We start from the raw sequence: 20057 nt of genomic DNA on the forward strand, positions 1-20057 counted from the left end.
TACCAATTGTGGCCAATTCCCTGTGCCAACAAATTTGACAATGATACCATGAGCAAGCTACAGTGGAGAAAAAGGTCAGAAAATGGTGCCTTGAATCAATGTCTGCTTACATTTAGAACCAAAGTATGCGAAGCTTCACAAGTTCATTTGAAGGGGGGGACGACACACCAAACCAAAAAAAACCCCTCCAACGTTGAACTGTTGAAATCTCAATAATACAAGTAGAGAATTGGGGCTTTTTTGAAGTCTCCAGCTAAGTTAGGTGCTGACTGATGTTTTGCTTTTACACATGAATTATAACCCACAGAAAGCCAAAGTTGTACTGGCACGTCAGGAAAATCGCTAGCAAGACATGGCAAAGGCTATACCTGCCCTTCTTGCATAGGAGTACATCTGCAATTTCTCACCTGACTTTACTGGATATGGATCTGGCTAAGTACTTAGTTGCCACCTGATAGTAGTTGGCCTGAAAATAACACTGAGAAAGACCATGCACTTTTATGTTTCTAGCCAACATGGATATGTGGAACTCTGGTTAATTCTTCCTTAGACTAGTACAATGCTTTCAGTGCTGGAACTAGTTTTCATAGTCACGAAGAACTGCAAACAATACAGAAAGCAATGGACTCAGTATTAAATAGACCAAGTAACTAGGGAGAATTCCATGAGTACTTGTCCTCTGATAGCCTAAAGGACACAGATCGTAAGAGACAGCCTCTCACAATATAATCCAAAACTTTCCTACTTGTTAGGCCTCTCTGTTAGTATAGTACTGCAGTGCTTTTGATCCAAGGTCATGCTCAGACAGGAGCTCAATACATAGCAAAATAGAAACTCTGGCAGGGCTTCCTCCCTGAGGGACCTCAATTCTGGAATTTACTTCTTCCCCTGATCCAGTGCAGCCTGGATTTTTAGACCATCAGGGCACTTCGTAAGGTTCATCCATTCCAGCGTGAGCAGCCTCCTTCCCAAAGCTACCATTACAAACACTTGCCTTGCTCAAGTTACGGCACTGTTGGATCCAGGTATTTCATTCTAGCACATCTTTAATTTACAGGGCTAGATTTATTTATGGAGCAGACCACTTCCCTCCCAGAAAGGTTATATACTTTTCATCACCTATAATGAATATATAGTTTAATGAATTCATCAAGAGCCTGATCGAAAGACCTTGAAATGAAGGGGAGTCTGTTCAACAGTTTGCTACCTCAAGAAAATACAGAACACTCAGCTTGGATTTTATATAACACAAAGGATGATGCATTTGCATTTAACAGCCAATTTTAAGCAAGAAATTTAATGCTTCTTTCCCTGGGCCCCATGACGTATGCAGTCTCAGCTAGGCTTTGATCCAAAACCCTTGACCTAACTCTTCGAGGTACAAATACTGCAGTGCAGAAATTGTTTGATATGGGTGCTCTCTAAACTGTTTCCCAGAGAACATTCAAATAAAACTGGCATTGTACTTCAGCAGGTAGTCCTGTAGGAAAGCTGACATTAATTTACAGAGAGGGCAACAAAGTTGTCCAAGGATCATCAGGTGCTAAAGAGATGGTGTTGTGTTAAGAGGCAAAGTAGTTTTGGCAGAAAATAAACCCCCTTGCGTTCTAACGCTCCTCACCGCAGTGGGAGGCTAGGTGCGGCTAGGTTTAAATTCTGAGTGATGCCCAATCCACCACTATCAGTCCAGGCGTGTTTAATATATTAAACTGTTACGGACTTCCTGCTGCCCAGCACATCCAGTAAGATGAGACGATCACTGAAACAATGTAGTAATGAGTAACCAATTGTTTTGAGTGAGACTTTCTGTGGTACTGCGTCTGTACACTTTATAAATCATTGACAGGTTTGTTACACAAGTGGTCCCTGGTACCTTGTAAACAGAGCTTCTCCATGCTCTGTTGAGCTTTCCACTGCAATTTGTTGCAGGCCTAAAAGCTGCTTAAATAATTTCTGACATCTAAAAGCACAGACCAGATCTAAAAGTGTAAACCAGAACTCTTAGGCTTAGCTACTAAAGCTAGATACCTACCGCTGAGCTTGAAATATCTGCATTAGGGTGCTCCACATTATCTGTGCAGCAAGCTCAGAGCTTCCATAGCAAGTTCATTTTATTAAGTATCTAGCTCCTGTTTCCACTGTCTCAATTTAAGGAATCTAAATCAGAAATTCTGGTCCAAGGACTGGGACACTCAAAAGAGGCACTGGATGAGAGTGCCAATTCTGCAGAGCAACAAGAGCTCTGCATGGCGCTGCACCCCCAGGTAATCCCACCTCTCTAGCAGGTGACTACTGTGTGCAATACCAGCATTTACTGCCTACGCAACCTCCTGGAAAACAAGACGACTAACCCGTAGGGATTCCAAACTTACGATTACCGTCTTCTCTGAGCTTTCGAAGGCCAGATATAAGGACACGGGTCTTGCTAACAGCTGTCCTCTTGAAAAAGGAAGCACGAAGATGGTGACCAACTGAAAAACAAAGAACAAAGACATCCCATTATGCAAGCAGAAAATATTTTTTTTCAGTGCAATGAAGCAAAGGTTCTTTACTAAACTAATCTCCCCTGTAACACATAGAGGAGTTTCGTCTTGTGCGCAAGGGAAGTACTCGGTCTTGGTTTGATTACCTCTGCAAGCTTTAATGTATAAGTACAGCAAAGTTGGATCTAAAAGTCACAAGCAACACTATGCACATGGCATAATTCATCATTTGTCTACACACATTTGATTTCCATCTGACGTGGAAGTGATAGACAGGCTGTTTAACCTCTTGGATTCAGTTTGTCTGCATAAAAGGGACAGTAATACTCACTTTCGTCACGAGGTAATTTTTGCATTATTATTGTTGCTGTTACAGTTAGTAGTTATTACTAAACCAGATAATTGTCACATCAGTAACATGAGTTTATGTCACCTACTTAGGATTTCTAGGCTGTCAGTACACTCACTGTTAATTACAAAGTGGGTTGGCTATTTTTTTCTTACTTTCTACGATAACGAGAAAATCTAAATATACATGTACTCTGGGCTGATAACACCAAATACTGTGTTTGCTGGCAGATCCTAGAAACAGAAAGTTTAGTCAGATGGCAATAGATTTCAGCAAAATACTCTGGATTTACACCAAGAGGAATGAGATCGGACTGCACTTTTATTAAGTTCGCCTGTGTTTGTAATCACAGGCTTACTAGCCTGCTACCAAAATTTGACCTAAAAGGCGTCAGTACTAGCGCCAAAAATTGCATTCTGGCCAAAACAAATATTTTACTTTCAGTAAATAAATTTTCACTTTCCTGCTTAAGACTAATGTTGTTGAATTACAGCAGAAAAGCTCAGAAGCCCTCTGCTTCCAACATAAGCTACTAACGAACATAGGGGACATTCTGCATCACAGTCCAAGGGCCAGCAGGATCTTCCAATAAGAATCTAGGAACCGCACAGAAGCATGATCTAATGGAGAAAACATGACCAAATGTAATCCCCAGTAGAAATGTTCCTTATAGCTGTCTTTTTCAAGAAATGTTTTTACGGGTGTAACATCAGCTAAGTCTTGGAGATTCAGAACTGTCTGCCTACAAAAGTATTAAGAAAAGGGTTTTAGAAAAATACAACACAGCATAGCTCAAGGCTCTGCATAGAACTGCAGATGATAGCCTTTTTTAAAATTATTACTCATCTATTGGAAAAAACAGGGCACTTCATTTTCATCAGGGGTTTGCTCTTGGTGCCCTTTAGTGTAATTTAATAAATAAGAACACAGGAAGAGAAAAGGCAGCAAAATGCAGATACAGATGGTAAGCTAGGAAGTTTGTAACTTTGCCATAAAACTGATATCCCCATAGCAAATCAATACTGAAACCTCAGTGCGAATGCCAAGCAGCCCTGTCAGACCTATGTTCTTGTTTGCAGGCAGCTTTGCAGTCTGAAGAACTAAACTAGGAATCTGTCTTCTTAGAGTTAACAGCGCGATTCAGGAGGTCACTCCAGCCCCGCTCTTAAGGTCTGCATTCAGGCTGCCTCCATCCCAAAGTATCATTACAGCTGCGGAAGGCAGCTCTGTGCATTGCTCATGGCGGGGCAGGAAATTGGTCACAGCATGGTGTACGTTTCTCCTTGTTGTTATCATTATTTTCATTCACAGAAACAATTTAATAACCAACAAAGGAAGAAACTGCCATAAGCATTAGGCTGTTTTGTCTAGGATCCTGGCTCCGAGCCTCGAATTTTTGTCACTAGGTGATACGGTAACGTTAGCAAACAATAATGATAATACTAATATGATAAACGATATCAGAAGATAAAAAGAACACAATGTCTACTGTAACCGCTCCTGGACTGTTATTTTGTCTTTTTCTCACTTGTATTATGGCACACCACTGATTATCTGCTTTCCTGTATGAGTCACATCACAAATTATATCATTTATTCTTTCAGGGGGTTCAAATGATATCATAAACCATGGAGAGCAAAGTTGGCCTTGCACCCTATTGGAACCTTAAGTGCCCGGTTGTATAATTGTCTGCCCGTTGCCTGCTCTGCTTAGAGGGCATCTTTGCCTTAGCAAAGAAAACCCATATGTTCGACTGCATTCTTTTGCTCCATTTATATTCATTTCATTATTTCATACCTCTACATTTGATGCATTCTCTCACTTTCTCTTGCCTATCTTTCCAGTGCCTCCTTGTCCTTCCCTTTCCCAGCTTCCTTCCTTCCTCCTCAGTCTCCAGTGAGAAATGAACCCTTTATTTTTCCTAAGCCCAGGACTGAAATCGTGTCCACAAAACCCTTTAAAAATCATTTGGGCTCTTTTAGGCAGGTGGGGTATTCTACAGGTTTTAACCAACAACCATAATATTATCAAGTGCACGCAAGAATGCACTGGGCAGTGGCCGAGTAAGCATGCCGCCATCCAGCACATCTAATCAAACACACCACCAAATCAAACAGAAACCACAGAAAATGGACAAGAATGTATTGAAACATCAGCTATACATCGCCATCTTCCCCCTATCCCTTTCAACTGGTCCACAGATTTGGGTCACAAAAACGTTTGGTAAATATCATGTAACCTTCATCTGAACCTGCTAAACTCATCAACTTTTTTATTGCATTTACTTCTTGGATCTAATTACTAAATTTTATATTTTTAAGATCAATGATTTGCAAACATTTCTAATTCAAATGCTTTAGATTACCTCTTTTTTGTAAAAGTTTTGTGTTGCTAAGGCAAAAGACAGATCTGTCTTCATTATATCATCCTGGTATAATAGGGTGAATTTGCTCGAAGGAAGTCACATTATAAAAAGCTTTTTCAGAACTACGCGTATATTTTCTACGTATTACAGTTCCAGGTTACACCACATGGGGGTTTTCTATTTCTATTGGCACAAGATCTTTGTATGCACACATTATGCTTGCAATTCTTTACACATTCTTCTCTCAATAACTGCATTTTGCAATTGTTGCAAAGTTATCAAATATTCCATTGCACACTTAAGTTTGTGAAAACCTGTCTTCCAAAACGCAAGCTGAATTCACACTGTTCAGTTCTGACATATATGCTATAATATGTCAAAAGTCATAAAAATAATCCAGTAACAATTGCATTCTACTAGACTACTATGATTAGCTGATAGCAAAAAAAATGGGCCTTTAAAGATTTTAAAAATTAAGTCAACGTTAACTAGTTGTTGGGCTGTCTTCTTCATGAAATTCAGTTTGAAATATAACACCTAGCAAGGCTGTATTTTAGAAACATTTTCCCACAATTTCCGAATGATGAAAGAAGTGGCCACATAAAAAAGTATTCTTCTCCAGCGCTTCATGTACTGCATGTTACAGCACGACTTCTGCTTTCACTATTTACTCTTTATTCTGTAAATAATAGATAATTGTACATTATATAAAACTATAATCATTGTTAATTGGTCATTTTCAAAGAGCTACCTGGAAACAGAGCTACCCGTGAAACGTATTTGTTCTTACACAGCTTCTTTTTAAACAGACTATCTCTACAATCACCAATATATGGAAACTTCCGTTTTTCTATTTAAAAATATGCAAAAACACAGAGTTCATTTCCAAGACCGGCAGAGGAGAAACTTCTGTCCTAGCCTATCCTTCAAAAAAGCACCGTAAACATTCTTCTTTCTTTCAGTGTTTGTATACTTCCACTGCCATTTAATGCAGTGATTCCACATGTGACCTTTGTGGTTTTGTCCCTGACTCGGCAAAATGGGCAAAACCACCAGAAATTCATAATCTGCGGGAGCAGATTTTCTGCCTCTGCGTAGGATATCAGAAGGCTTGGGAACCATAAAAGCGCTGTGGGTTGGGCAACATTTAGCTCCATCCTTGCAGCCTCCATTCTGGGATTGCAACACACAAGTCTTCAAGCTGTGGGTTACATCAGGGACGGCCCAAGGAATTTTGACCTAATTTAACTGTGACGAGTGGAAGTAACAGGAGCGAGAAAGCAGGGAAGGGAAGCACACTGCTGCGTCTAGTGACCAAAGGACTTGTTGCTCTCAGCTCACAAGTTATGGCCCACTAAGTGCTTCAAGAACCTAATTTCCAAGTTTGCAGTGGGAATGATGCTAGAGGCGAAGGGCTCCAAGCCCTACAGCGCACTAACAGCCAAACATCCTGTACAAGTTTTAACGAGCGATGGAAAAGTTGGAAAGCGGGGTCATGATTTTTCAGGTATCTGAAGGCCTGAGTTATGTTAACAAGAGTATAGAACAGAAACGTTTTTCTTTTAATCAGATTTTAAAGCGATACTTGCACCATCCCTGAAAAATGGCCCTGGGCTACCCTTCAGTAAACAGAAAATACCAAAATGCTGATATGTAGTACTTCCAAGTGCCTATGAAAAGTCACATAGTGTGCACGTGCCATTAGACATTACAGACATTTTATACAGTATCACTTGCTGGAATAATGGTGGTCTTGCTTTTCTTTCCAAAAGTGAAATGTATAATCCTAGTGCTTTTTTGTGAACTTATTTGAAATAACGACCATTGGTTCAAATCATATCTGGAGGAACAATCTGACTTGCCTGCATTTCCACTTATTTATGGCTTACATTCAGCTCTCAAGATGTGGTTCCAAACTACCAAACCCACAACAGCTGTTTTCAGAAACGAGCATTTCTTATCGTTCGGTATCAAGCATTAGAGCCCATTAGAGTATGGAAGGAATGCCACAAATGGACCAGGTTCCTAGAGTCCTAGGAGATTGGTTTCAATTTCTAATCAAACTGGTTCCCAGACATAATTCAATCAGCCTTTATTTTTCCTACAACTTGGCAGAAAAAGGACTTTTTTTTCCCCAGAAGCAGTTACTGTAAATATAAATGGCTAAGCACTCAAGCAGTATATTAACAATTCTAAATCCTTTTCTTCTGCTCTTGATCATAAAACCCCTTCCTTCCAAGCAACAGTAATGCCCCTCTTTATAGCACAAGAAGTATAAGGACCATCTGGGCTAGCGTGCCTGCCTTTTTCATACTTATAGACATTCAAGGTGACCCCTTCCAAGGTTTAAGACTCCCTGATCTCTTTAGAAATAACTGGAGACTTCTTACAGCTTATCTTACGCCCAGGATCTTCTGAAGTGCATCAGATCTATTAGACATGATGTAGAAGAGGAAGGAGGGGGAAATGAAACGGAATTGATACTGTGTTACTACCGGTGTTTATTTCAAGCTCACTTGAAAGAAATTTGTCCAGTTAGAGGATAGTGACTTCCCATATTACAGTCAACAAGGGAACCAAGTAGGTAAGTAATACTGACTTTCACTGGTAAAAGCAGTGTACTACTGCTTTAAATGTTAATCATGTGGTGACATGACATGCTTAAGTGTTGAAAAGACAGCACCCCGTGATAATGAAAAGTGACACACTGCAAGGAGAACCTATTTGCAGCTGGGAAAAGCATTAGGTTTGTATAATGGGCTTCCCAGGTAAAACAGCATAGACAATTCGAGTCATATTAATATATAAACGCACGCTCAGAAAGAATGGGATAGAAAAATAAAGGGATATGAGTTAAATTTACAAGAGCACAGAAGTGCTTGAATTGAAATAGTTCTTGAATTGAAAACAAACTACGCTGAATGTATAATTATGATCACAGCTAGTACCACAGAATATCTGTTCAGTTCTGGTGACAAATTTACAAGTGGTTTGGTGTTTTTATACTACTTCGGCCTCCAGTTTGATAGCAGCACAGCAGATTACTTAATCAGATTTATAACCAATAAGCCGCATTGATTACTAAAAAGGGAGGAGGTATATCTAAGATACTGAAACAACTTGTGCAGGACAAGTCTTCTCCCTGTACTTCAGACGCCCCAGCCTGCAGGGCTGGGAGTGCCAGCATACCCAGCAGAGAAAAGGAGGAAGGTTACTAGAAGGTAGTTGCCTTCAGTTTGCAGCACCTCTAGAGAGAATCCTTTTCTTTGCACCATGTAGCATTTAGGAACTTTAGGATGCTTTGGTTACATTTACTTTTCTTGTTACCGTTTTCACGGGTAGCCTCAGAAGAACAACACACAACACCACACGTACGTAGTTCGAAGGGGCAGGAGAGTCCTCTTTACAGGAAATTCCTCAATTATCCTAGTTTAATGGTGTGTGTTTTGAAATAAGGCAAGGTCACTCCTTCATAATCCACATTAAAAGAATATTAATGTTATAATGCAAAACCACACAGGGGAATATAAAGACTACACACAAACAGACAGGCATTATCCCTTCTGGGACGTCAGCTGGTGTTGAACAGGTATCAGAGAGGCAGATTGCTGCATTCCTTCCCCTCTGTAAATTTATAGCACCGTCCTCACATCCCTTCAGCAGAGATTTTAGTTTAACGAATAGTCCTATAGAGCTTTCATACCCAATGAAGATGCTGAATATGAGTGTGTTAAACAGACTAACAGAACGTGTCAGGACCTTGTCATCTGCAGTAAAAAAAAGACACAGCATGAAGTTTATACTTATGACTTTTACTTCAGTGATTTGGTTTCTTTATATTTTACAAAAACACCCTACTTTTTAGATTTATTTTTTTTTGCTTATTTATTAACACCTGACTACATTGTTTTCCTTTCATTACATTACATGAAAAAAGGCTATGATGCTTATCTCAATTTAATAAAAAGTCTCCTTTAGCACTGTAGCACAAAGTGTTAGGAAGTTACCTAATTCCTAAATGCTAAAGAAAAGATCTTTAATTTGCTGACATTACTGAAAATTACTCATGTTTCCTTCTTATTTACTCAAGTCAATTTCTGTAATGTTTCCTTATTCCAGATTTTCATTCTATTTTATCAACATAAAAAGCAACTCTTCACATTTTAAGCAGAACATTTTGTATGGATGTGATTTTTTTAAATGTTTAACTAGACATTTCAACAGTGTCTAGTTGTTGGGCAACAATTTGCAGTCAGGACTGATTACAAAGCAAGCTCCTAGATCACAAAGGTCCTGGTGCTTTTGAACAGTTTCTCCGCATTTTCATCCATGCACGCTGCTGTATGCATAAAGGGTGACATCACTCATCTGCATTATTGTGCTGTACATTCATCAAAGTACTGATTAGAATCTAAAAGTTCTCAAATAGCAGTAGGATTTAGTAATTTGTAATCAGATACATAAGAGTGAACAAAAGGAAGTATCAGTGCTTTCAAAGGGAGTTTGTGACCTTCTTGTGCAGGTTCTGGAATAACTTTCTCTGTTGATTTTAAATTGTACCTGAATGGCAATATTAACAAAGCAGCTAGATGTATATTACAGGTGAGGGAAAGTTTTCCAGTCAAGTATCTACTGGGTAATTATGCTTTAATATTTTACCATGTATTTAGGAATATTAGTACTCAAGGAGGAAGAAAGACATGAGCAGCTTAGTACGGTGAGACTGTCAGACTTTTAATTTGTTGTGGCTAACCTTTCTGGCAGTGATTTTCTGGTTTCATATGGGCATGCTGCTGCATTGCTGCTGTTTTTTAATTCATTTGAGGTTGTGCAAGCCTTTCGTTGAGCAGTAATGAGGTCCACAATGTGCATGTGTTGGATACTATGTGAAAAATTTAATGATAGCTAGCACTGTACATCTGTAGTGGGTATGAACCCTCTCTCTCTAAGGACACGTAGAAGGTTGCAAGCTACATCATGATATGAAACAAGCCAAGCATTTTATTTTTATTTCCATCAAAAAGAAACCTATTTCAATAGTGTATTTGTCTCCCTTTAGACTGATTCTTCTCTCTGCATAAAATGTCAATAAATCATTCCATACTCGATTATTCAAGCGCAAAGCATATCCCAAAGAAAGTTTACAGTTTCAAGTCAAGACATCTTTGTCAATGACCTCAAGGCTCTGGCAGATCCCAGGTGGAATACGGCTCACTAGTTCAGTTCTCACTTTCAGCCTCCCAGGCAATACCTGTTACTTCCAGTGCATCATTAAGTTATTGCTTTGCTTACAAAATGCAGATATGTTTAGATGATAGGCAGGGGTCTTTACTCCCATCCAGCAAAGCCTGTCTCTCTTTTTTGAAGCTATTGACAGCATATTTGGGTGCAGATACTCGGTCACCACCTCCTGCAGGAAGATCCAAGTGCAGCAACAAGAACATCCATCCCACGTGGGGGCCTGCTGGGACCCCACTCAGCAGCACGGAGCTGCCGCAGACTGCTCAAAATTGCCTCCAGCTGCAGCATCCTCCCAAGGCCTGTTTCAGCAGTTGGGGCTTGCCAGAGTTCACAAATGGTTTAAGTATCCCTCCTGCCTCGCCTCAGCTACGTCCCAGGCGTGCTCCCCCCGTGAAAGGCAGAGCGAGAGGGTGCTGTGGGGGCCAGGCTCCTGCGGCTCGGCGGTACCGAGGAATTCCCTCCTGCACCAGTGGTGCAGAGGCAATAGATACAAGGCAGGGATCTGGCTCACAAACTGCTTCTTTTAGATAGTGATTCTCCCCGCACACACCGCTTTCATTAAATGAAAACTACCATGTGTTAGATAACATTAAACTATCAGTGAGGAGGAACAGTGGGAAGCATTTCCTTCAACTGACTGAATAAGAAGAAAGGTCCCTATTGGGGCTCTCCGAATCCGCTGTTGTTGTTTGATGCTGCAGCCTTGTTTTTCAGAGCTCTGCCAGCATGAGCAGCTTCGGCACACAGAAGGGTCAAGCAATTTTTTTTTTTTATTGGCCATTCTTACAAAGCACACGGTTCCCATTCTGCAGCCCACATTCTGCCTTTGTTCGTTGTCATTAAAAGTTCATTGACAGCAAGCAGACTGAAAAGGGTGTAAATGAATGTAGACGCTGCGCCCCCTCTTTTGTTGCCTGAAATCCAGCCAAAATCATCGCGTTTCATACATCCTGAATAAAATCATAAATCCTTCCCCATGGGGAGCAGGGTGTTCCCCTTGAAAGTTGGCCTGTGGTTGCAAACTGCTTCAGGAACACAGGCCAGGTTTCTTAGGCTCCCGCTAAAACTGAAACTGAGGCATGTCGAAGTTTTTTTGTAATACATAACTTTTGTTTCCTTTGCTCTGAAAACAATGTTTTGCATATTTTTAAAATAATATTCCCCTCTGAATCTATATACTTAAAATGTATATAGCTGAGCTGCCAGATGCTATAAATTGTCCCAGCTTGACTGGACATAAGGAATCTATTCCTCCTTACGCAAGGGGAGGATGTGACCGTAAATGCAAATTTTCAAACCCATTTTTATATGCAGCTTTACTTATGCTAAGAAGTTGTTGGAGATTAGCTGAGTCTGACCTTTATGATATGTTAAAATACTTTTGCCTTTCTTTGCAAAGAGTTTTATATTCAATCTTCACCATATAACTAGAAGAACGCACGTAGGTTCCCATGCTATGGATATCAAATGTTACCTATTACCGTCTCATAAATATATTGTTTACACTGCAGGATAACATCATAGTCCGAGTACCTAAGCTAGCATTTTCATTTCTATAAGCATACTCTAAGCTGCCTAATTTTGCCTTCACACGCCCACTATTTCCGTTACCATCCCCCAGGTTTTATGAGAGTCTCCAGTACCCTCACTTCTCTTTCAATGCAAAGTTCTTAACATACATGACACATGAACAACAAAAATAATACTCTGTGCTTAACACTGAGTGAGTAGTGGTAAAGGAACAGAATCCAAGCATGTCAAGTCTCTGTCCCAGCCAATGAACAGACTGTCCCCCTACAGTCTCAGCGCAAAAAAAAAATTTTTGTTCTCACAATTATTATTAAAGTTCTCCTGTATGGTGTAGCCCAGAGTATATTTATATGCTAGCAAAACTAAATTTCAAGAGGGAGAACACTTGGGTAAAGGCTTTTGGGTATTCTTGAGGGAAATGACATAAAGAAATGAGCATTTTATTTTCTATACATACGTGAACTTTTCCCAGAAAATAGAGACAGCTACTTCACTGAAATTCTGGTAATTATCCTCATATATAACCTGAAAGTAATGATCTATCATAGCCCATAAAATAAGTGAAGCCCGGTAAATAAGCAGTTCTTGCCAGAAGTCAGCATGGTTTTCTAAAACCTCTACTTGCTGGTTTTTGACTGATTCAGTACAGCAGGTTCATTAAGTCATTAAACCCCTTCTGTGCATTAAAGATCTTCTGCTGTTCCTGGCACCCACTGGCACTTTGTGCACACCAGGAAATTCCAGTCTCTTTAACCAGGAATATCTGTTTCCTTTTCAGCTTGCACTGCAAAGTCAGCAGCAGTGGTGCACCATTCTGGGTTCATGTTCATCAATGAATTGTGCCAGCCACCTCATTCGGGTCAGAATTGTTTTCTCAAACTAGACAGACTTTGTGCTCTTCCATGTTTTACCTTTTTTTTATTATTTTTTTTCCATTAACTGGGTATGAAGTAAAATGCAAAAGTACTATAGAATCTAGCTTCTTATAATTCAAAAATCCTAAACCAGTAGTAGCTATCTTACATGTTAGGACCTTGAGTTTCTGTTACAGTATTGCACAGGAATAGATTTAGCATGTTTAGGAGCAGGAAATTGCAAAAGTGGTTGAAAGTCACGGTACACCAAACCCTAAAGCTCCACCAGATGCAGGAAAGTCAGACTTAAATTATTTGACCTATTTCAGTATTCTTATGTGCCCTGGATGACAGCCTGCCCTGCTGAGGATTTTCCAGCTTCTGCCACGGGACTCAATAAAACAAACATCAGCCAACCCCTGACCTCAGCATGCATCTTTAAGGATCACATTGTTTGCCCATCCATAAAGTAGACAACTCTAAGGCCACTGTTGTCACAATAACTTGGATAAGGTGTCAAAGAGGAAACTGCAAAACTGATGTTATGCAAGCACCAAACAGTTTTCCTAACCAGCAACAGACTCCTTTTAAAAGGAACATAATCTGAAGAACACCACAGACCTTAACTACACTTTGTGTCTTTCATGCTTTCTGCTGTTCCAAAATATTCACCTTCTCAGTGACAATCTTCTCAAAAAGCACTTTCCCCACATAATTTAGGGAGTTGCCTGGGCTCACGCATGTCAGAAACTACTAGCCTAATCCAATTAAACTATTTGCTATCCTTTTAAGAAGTCAGCAGAAGTAAAATTAAAAAAAAAAAATATTAAAAAGTGCTCATCATGGCTATGCACAGCAGCAGTAGAAGCAGCCAAAATACAAGTACATACTTTCTTCCCACACGGGTCTCATAAAGAAATTGCAATTACTTGTTATGTCACAGTACCCCATAACCAGCTGCAGCAACTAAAAGCCATAGGGTAACAGTGCAATTTTTAGTAGCATTCACAAGAGGCACGGGATAGGCTTAGGGAAACTGCTTCACATTTCCCTGTCCCATAAGTTGTTCTTGCTCATGAAAATTCTTCAAAACGCTCATTTTGTAATTTGAGATGGAAACGTGTATCACTGACTCCTCTTTGCCTCAAAAGCCCCCTCCCCCTTACTCAACACTTCACCTCTGAATAACTCTAATAGATTAAAAGGAAAAAAAAAAAGCCTCAAGTCTTCCTCACAAGATTGCATCAACAAATTAGGCTTGTTTTGAGAACTCATCTTCATGAACTATGTACTCAGATGCTCTTTTCTCTGTCCAAAAGGCATTGGTGGATCTTTAGCTCACATTTAAGACTGCTAGAGAAAAGCCAGCATGTAACTTTCTGTGCACAAGTACACTTAAATGCACCAGCAATGAGCCTTTGACAAGAGCAGAGGAGAACCATCACTGAGACCTTAAAGACACCTGAAAGGTGTCAGGCACTGAAAGGAAAGATCAGAAGCACTATCCCAGAGTTTGCATTAAATACTAGATTGTGCTTCTTTGCTTAAATTGGGAAATCCCTCTCTCTGGTCTTTCCCAGCAAAGCAAAAGCAGTGCACTGCTCTGGGAGAGCCACCTCCTCACGCCACCGCAGTTGTCCTGGGAATCCTCAGAGACCATGAAAGGCTCCAGAACAGAATGGGGTAGAAAGGAGGGGAGGGGGCAAGGCAGGCTCTGCATCTGTGCCCAATCTCAACACAGCAGCACACGACAAGGGACAGCTGTATGAACTTCCATGGCACCCAAACCTGAGCCAGGCACCTTACACCCTCTAGGCTGTCCAATTTTCAGAGCCAAATATGAAACAGGACTTCCCCTTTCTCCTGCATTCCACAGTACTGCCCAGTGGCTGTCTGCAACTTGCTCATTCCAATAAATATCATCTCTGATTAAACTGGATAATATAGTAATTAGCATTTGAAGAGCTAAGGCATAATTCTCATGAGTACTACATTCCCTGTGCTCTGTGAAGGAAGGGAAAAAGATTGCGGTAATCTACCATTACAGAGAAATGTGGTGTCTGGTTTTAGAAGTATTTTACACTCTCTCTTTTCCTGGCTCTCTCTCTCCTTGCAACATCTTTGTGGTGAATTTCTGAATTGAACTGGGGGGGTGGTTTTATTGCTTCCAAGCCATAAATGAGGAAGAAAATTTTTTTTAATCAGTTACCTGTAAAATACAGTGTCAGAGATTAATTTTTTTTTCCTTTATTTACTAAGGGAAGTTAAAATCTTTTGCTCTAAACATAGTCTCTTTCACTGCGGAAATAAAAGTTGCACATCAGGGTCATTTTCTGTCAGCCACATGAGCTCTGCAGAATGAAAGCAAAGGTTACTTGTTTTTGCTGAATTACAGCAAAACTACCAATAGCATAAAATCACCGTAGCACTGGAACGCAAACAACTTGGAATAAAGCAAGCAATTGGAAGACTACAAGAGTAACCCTGGATGGTGAGTCACACGCTGAGCTTTAAAGGAAGTGTCATGGTGGTGTATTTTGCCTTCGAGCTACACATTCTGCACACATCAACTACTCAACAACAGATAAGGGATTAGTACATTAGATTCATACACTAAAACGGTAAGCCTTTGGGACCGAAACTGCCTCTTTTATTTCATGTTTACATTACCTAGCACAAAAGGTCGATTCTCAAACATTGAATCAAAACAGAATCATATTGCACTATTGATGTGGTGTTGCCTTATCGCAGCTCATCTGATAATGTCCACAAGACTGCCTCAAGACAGAAAAATCACGGCATACTATCTGGTTGAGATCAAGCTAATGGTCACATACTCTTTGTATATCCCTTTACATATCCTTTATATACATACATATATATACACGTGTCTTTGTATATCCTGATGTGGACACACGTGCTTAAGGCTGAACGTGAAAAGAGCTTCGCGGGTAGGAAAGCCTATGAGGAGGTTTATCATCTTGAATGAAGATATAAAGATGACAGATTCATGCTGTGTAAGAACATGGGGTCTATGAGCACACGCCAAGAGACATCTTCAGTTTGGAAACACAGATTGCAGTCTGCAGGGACAAATGTGTTGTAGCTAGCTGCTGAATAGGGAGCCCAGTCTAGCTGAAATAAAACTATAAAGGTCTACGTCAAAAAACCATCACAGAAGTCTCCAGAGATGGAAGAATCTCTTCGTTCCCATCTCAGAGAAAACGAGATGACAAAGGAGTAAAAGAAAGGAAGAGGAAGATACCAAAAGATGCAAGCTGGTGCTCTTCCAGAAGGAATGTGAGTCAGCATGGCCTCTTGTTAAGGTCTGTGGATTATTTACCACAGTCTAGCTAGCCCTTAAACAACAAGAGAGCCTCAAAGTAGACACATGATGAATTTGCTCTCTCAAGTAGTCTACTTAAGCTACACTCTTGTGGTTTTTGAAACAAGAAGAAACACTCCAGTAAAGAACAGCGTAAACTATATCTCAAATTTAAGTATTTAGATTTTTTTTATATATTGCACTTGAAATTCAGGGTGCATATATAAACCACAGATTTTTTTTTTGGAGAGAAATGAAACAGTTATAGTTGGGAAATTATGACACAGAATTTAGCGAATATTGAAGAGCTGTTTCATACTATTAAATCTCATCTTTAAAAGAAAAACTGCATGTCAGTGACTGACAGATTATAATGCTTAGACTTAAGGGGAAATGAGATGATGGGGTCTTCTATTTACTCTTAAGTGGATCTGCAGCCAAGTGCTCTAAGGAAAAACACAGTAAGTCAACTCAGCATCTGCAAGATCAATATAATTCCTTACAAGGAAAAAGTTCTCCGTTTAACTTATTTTTCTCCCACAGGGGACTGTGTCAGACTGTTGCAGGAAGCAGTAAATTGCAGAGTTTGTGGACTCTGTTCAGGCACAACAAGAAATCATTGTAACTCAAGTGATGAAGTCGAAACTACAGGAATCCAGTGGAAACTATTTTTCATGTTCTGAATTGCAGCTAGAGTTGTGGCTTTACGCTGTGTCAAATAAATAACATCGCTTGAGCCCCAGATCTGCATAGCCTGAAGTACCTAGCTGAATAACCCAGCCCTTACAGTTTATAATGAGTTCAAGAGTAAAAGCCACTTTTCTTGGGACTAATTTGTTTCCACAGAGTATTCCATGACTCCAGGAAAGCTCCTGTCTCTTTTGATACGAGAGACCGAATCCTGAGTAGCTGCTGAATTTGGGTTTGATTGGTGTGGGTATGGCAAAGCACTTAACTCGCTCCCAGCTTCTGCGCACTGCCTTGTGGTGCTTTGTGTCCACCCGGAAAAGCTTCTATAGTTCAGCCGACTGAATTCCAGAGCCTGAGTTCTGGTTAACCAGGGATGTAGGACAGACTTGGGGTGTGAGACCCGTTACACAACATGAAACCGTGTGAAGGTAAAAAAAGATATCTGGACTTCAATGCTGATCAAGAAGATACCAGAACCAAGCGGCACTGCTGCTGGAAGTCAGTCCTGGGAGCCAAGCACATGTAAACAACTTAAGCCATCAAGTGTTTCATCTCTCTCGGCCAACATCACAAATAGTTCAAGCTTCCAGGTTCACATGTAAAAGATTTTCCAGATTGCTGCTGATCCTTTTCAGGCCTTTTTCTCCAGGTTTGCCCCTACTGCTGTTTCCCTCACCTTTTCTTCAGTAGCTTCAAAACCCTTCCATCTCTAGAGAGATCCAGATTTTTTCTGAAGACACAGTCCATCATTCATTTCTACCACATTAGCTTTGAAAATAGGTGAGACTGTCCATTGAACTGGGGGGTTTCTGCCCTTCTAAGGTTCCCACTGGAAGATTTACAGACTCTAGTGACAGACATGTCGTAAGTGGTGTCCAGTACCAACAGCAACAGTACTCCAAAATGTGAAAAAAGACTAGGTTGAGCAAGGTTAATTTTAGGTTAAAAATCATTAGAATTAGCTGCTATAACTGGTTAGGAAGCTTAATGGGGTGTAATAAACCATGGAGATTTTCTCCACCTTCTCTCAGAAGACACTTTTGATTGACAGGGCTCTATATAGCACTGTGCAGCTCAATGTGCACTTCATTAGCCCTAAATAATTGTTAGCGCTAGAAAATGGCATGTTGTATTCACGAAGTCTAACATACAATAAGCTGCTAGGTGTCAATGCAAATTTAACATGCCAAATCAGCTAATAAGAAAATCAGATGCAGATGTAACCTATCAAAACATTTGATTTAAATTTTTTTTTTCCTACATCAAGGTTAAATTCAGTGATTATTCCAAGGAAACATCATTATGTCAGATTGCAGTGGTTCACAGATATATCTCTATTTCAAACTGCATTACCACAAAGCCATTGTAAACCCCCGATTCCTGTTGTAATTTGTTTTAAAAGCAAACACTTCAACCCCACCGAAATGGAAAGTACTTGCTAGAGAGAGACAGAACTGGAAGTAGAAACATAACTCCCATCCTTAACTCTACATTCTTGTTTCTAGCTTTTGGGAGGGCTGGGAGAGTTCTGGGAGAAAATATGAACATGAATAGAGTTTCCATGACTGTACAGAAATTATTTGCTAATTAGGTTGTGCTAATTAAAATGTATTCATTTTAGGATCGAACTCCTCCACCGTTTATTTTACAGTATAGGTAACATGTATTTTCCCTACTAATACATTTTAATTTCTGTTATTGAATCACCTAGAAGCACACAATGGGACAGATGAACACACAGATCAGCCAGGGAAGAAAACACCTGACAGACTCAGTCAACCGAAGGCGGTGGCCAACTTTAGAGGAAAATGATGCAGAGGCAAAAAGCTGCTCACATGGTTTCTCTCTCCCTCTCAGGAAAAAACACAGTGTTTCCAGGACTGTTGCCGATAAAGCCACATTGAGACAGAGCAAAGTATGTGAGAATCAGAGTCTGGATGACTTTGTGTTATACATGTGTGTATAAGGACATCCATTAAGGAGAGGAAAGGACTGAAGAGCCAAAGGTGACTAAATGAGACTCCTGGGAGGGTGAGGAGTATTGGTGTTCAGCCACAGCCTCCCGAGAGTGCCCCAAAAGGTAGCCCTGCTCACCAACCCCCACAAAGTAGTAACTGTGGACAGGCAGGAAAGCACACCAAAAAAAAAAATGGTGAAGGAATCCCACAACCACATGTGCAACATGACCCTTCCCCAGGGGATGGACTGGTAACACACTACTGAAGAGCTGTTTGAAGGACAGCACTGAAGTCACATTCTGTGTGTGTAGAGACAGCCATGCCCACACACAGTTAAGACGAACTTGTTGGACAAAACAAGAGGTTGGCAGTATGGCCTGGTGTTATAGACTGGATGGAGACATCCCAATAGCGACTGGCAGAGGGGTAAGGAAGGCCCTTCAGACAGAGGACAAGCAGATAGCAAAGGGACGCCGAGGGAAGGGGGACGTACTCGAAACTATGTTCTAGGAGTGTAATCTTGGCAACTACGCTCTGGGGGAGCTGCACAAGGGAGGACTGCTGTTGTCACGGAAAAGATGCGAGGAAAAGCCTAGTCAAATATTTTAGCTGGATAAAAACCACCCTATCTTTGAGTTAATGTAAAACAGAATCTGCAAAAGTTACAGCGCAAGCATAGGTCAAGCTGAAGACTGAACTCGGGTTACGGGTGACAGGTTAGACCATGGCAGTATGTACTGTTATCAAGAAAGAAAATACACTCCAGCATGGAACTGAGAGGACACATAGTTTTACCTTTATTTTTTTTCCCCGCCTTTTTTTCCTTTTTTGAAAAAGTTAGCATGCAGTACTTTTCACTACTGTGAAAATTTCCTGGCATGATCTTTAGTTACATGATGAATGTCTAAGCTTAACTAAACCATCTTCAGAGAAAAATTATAGATAGAGATAATGGTCAAAGCCCTGAGGAATTAGTTGATTTGGTAACTTTATGTTCAGTGTCACGATTCTAATGCTCGATATCTCAGTGCTGCAGGAGGTCAAAAGACTGAAAGCAACTGCTGTCTACTTCCATACGAATGTGGAAATCCTCCCTTTGCCATAACCTTAACTTCCCAGTTCTTGCTGGGAAGCTAACTGAGCTGGCCAGAAGACAAGAATTCCTCCTCGTGAAAAACACTGAGGTTTTGGCATTTGCCATTCAGACAAAAATGAGGGATTTCAAAATATTTCACCACAGGGAAAAGAATGTCTACGAGTTA

This window comes from Charadrius vociferus, unplaced genomic scaffold (assembly GCF_000708025.1).
Source record: "Charadrius vociferus isolate BGI_N301 unplaced genomic scaffold, ASM70802v2 scaffold380, whole genome shotgun sequence".
NCBI lineage: Eukaryota > Metazoa > Chordata > Aves > Charadriiformes > Charadriidae > Charadrius > Charadrius vociferus.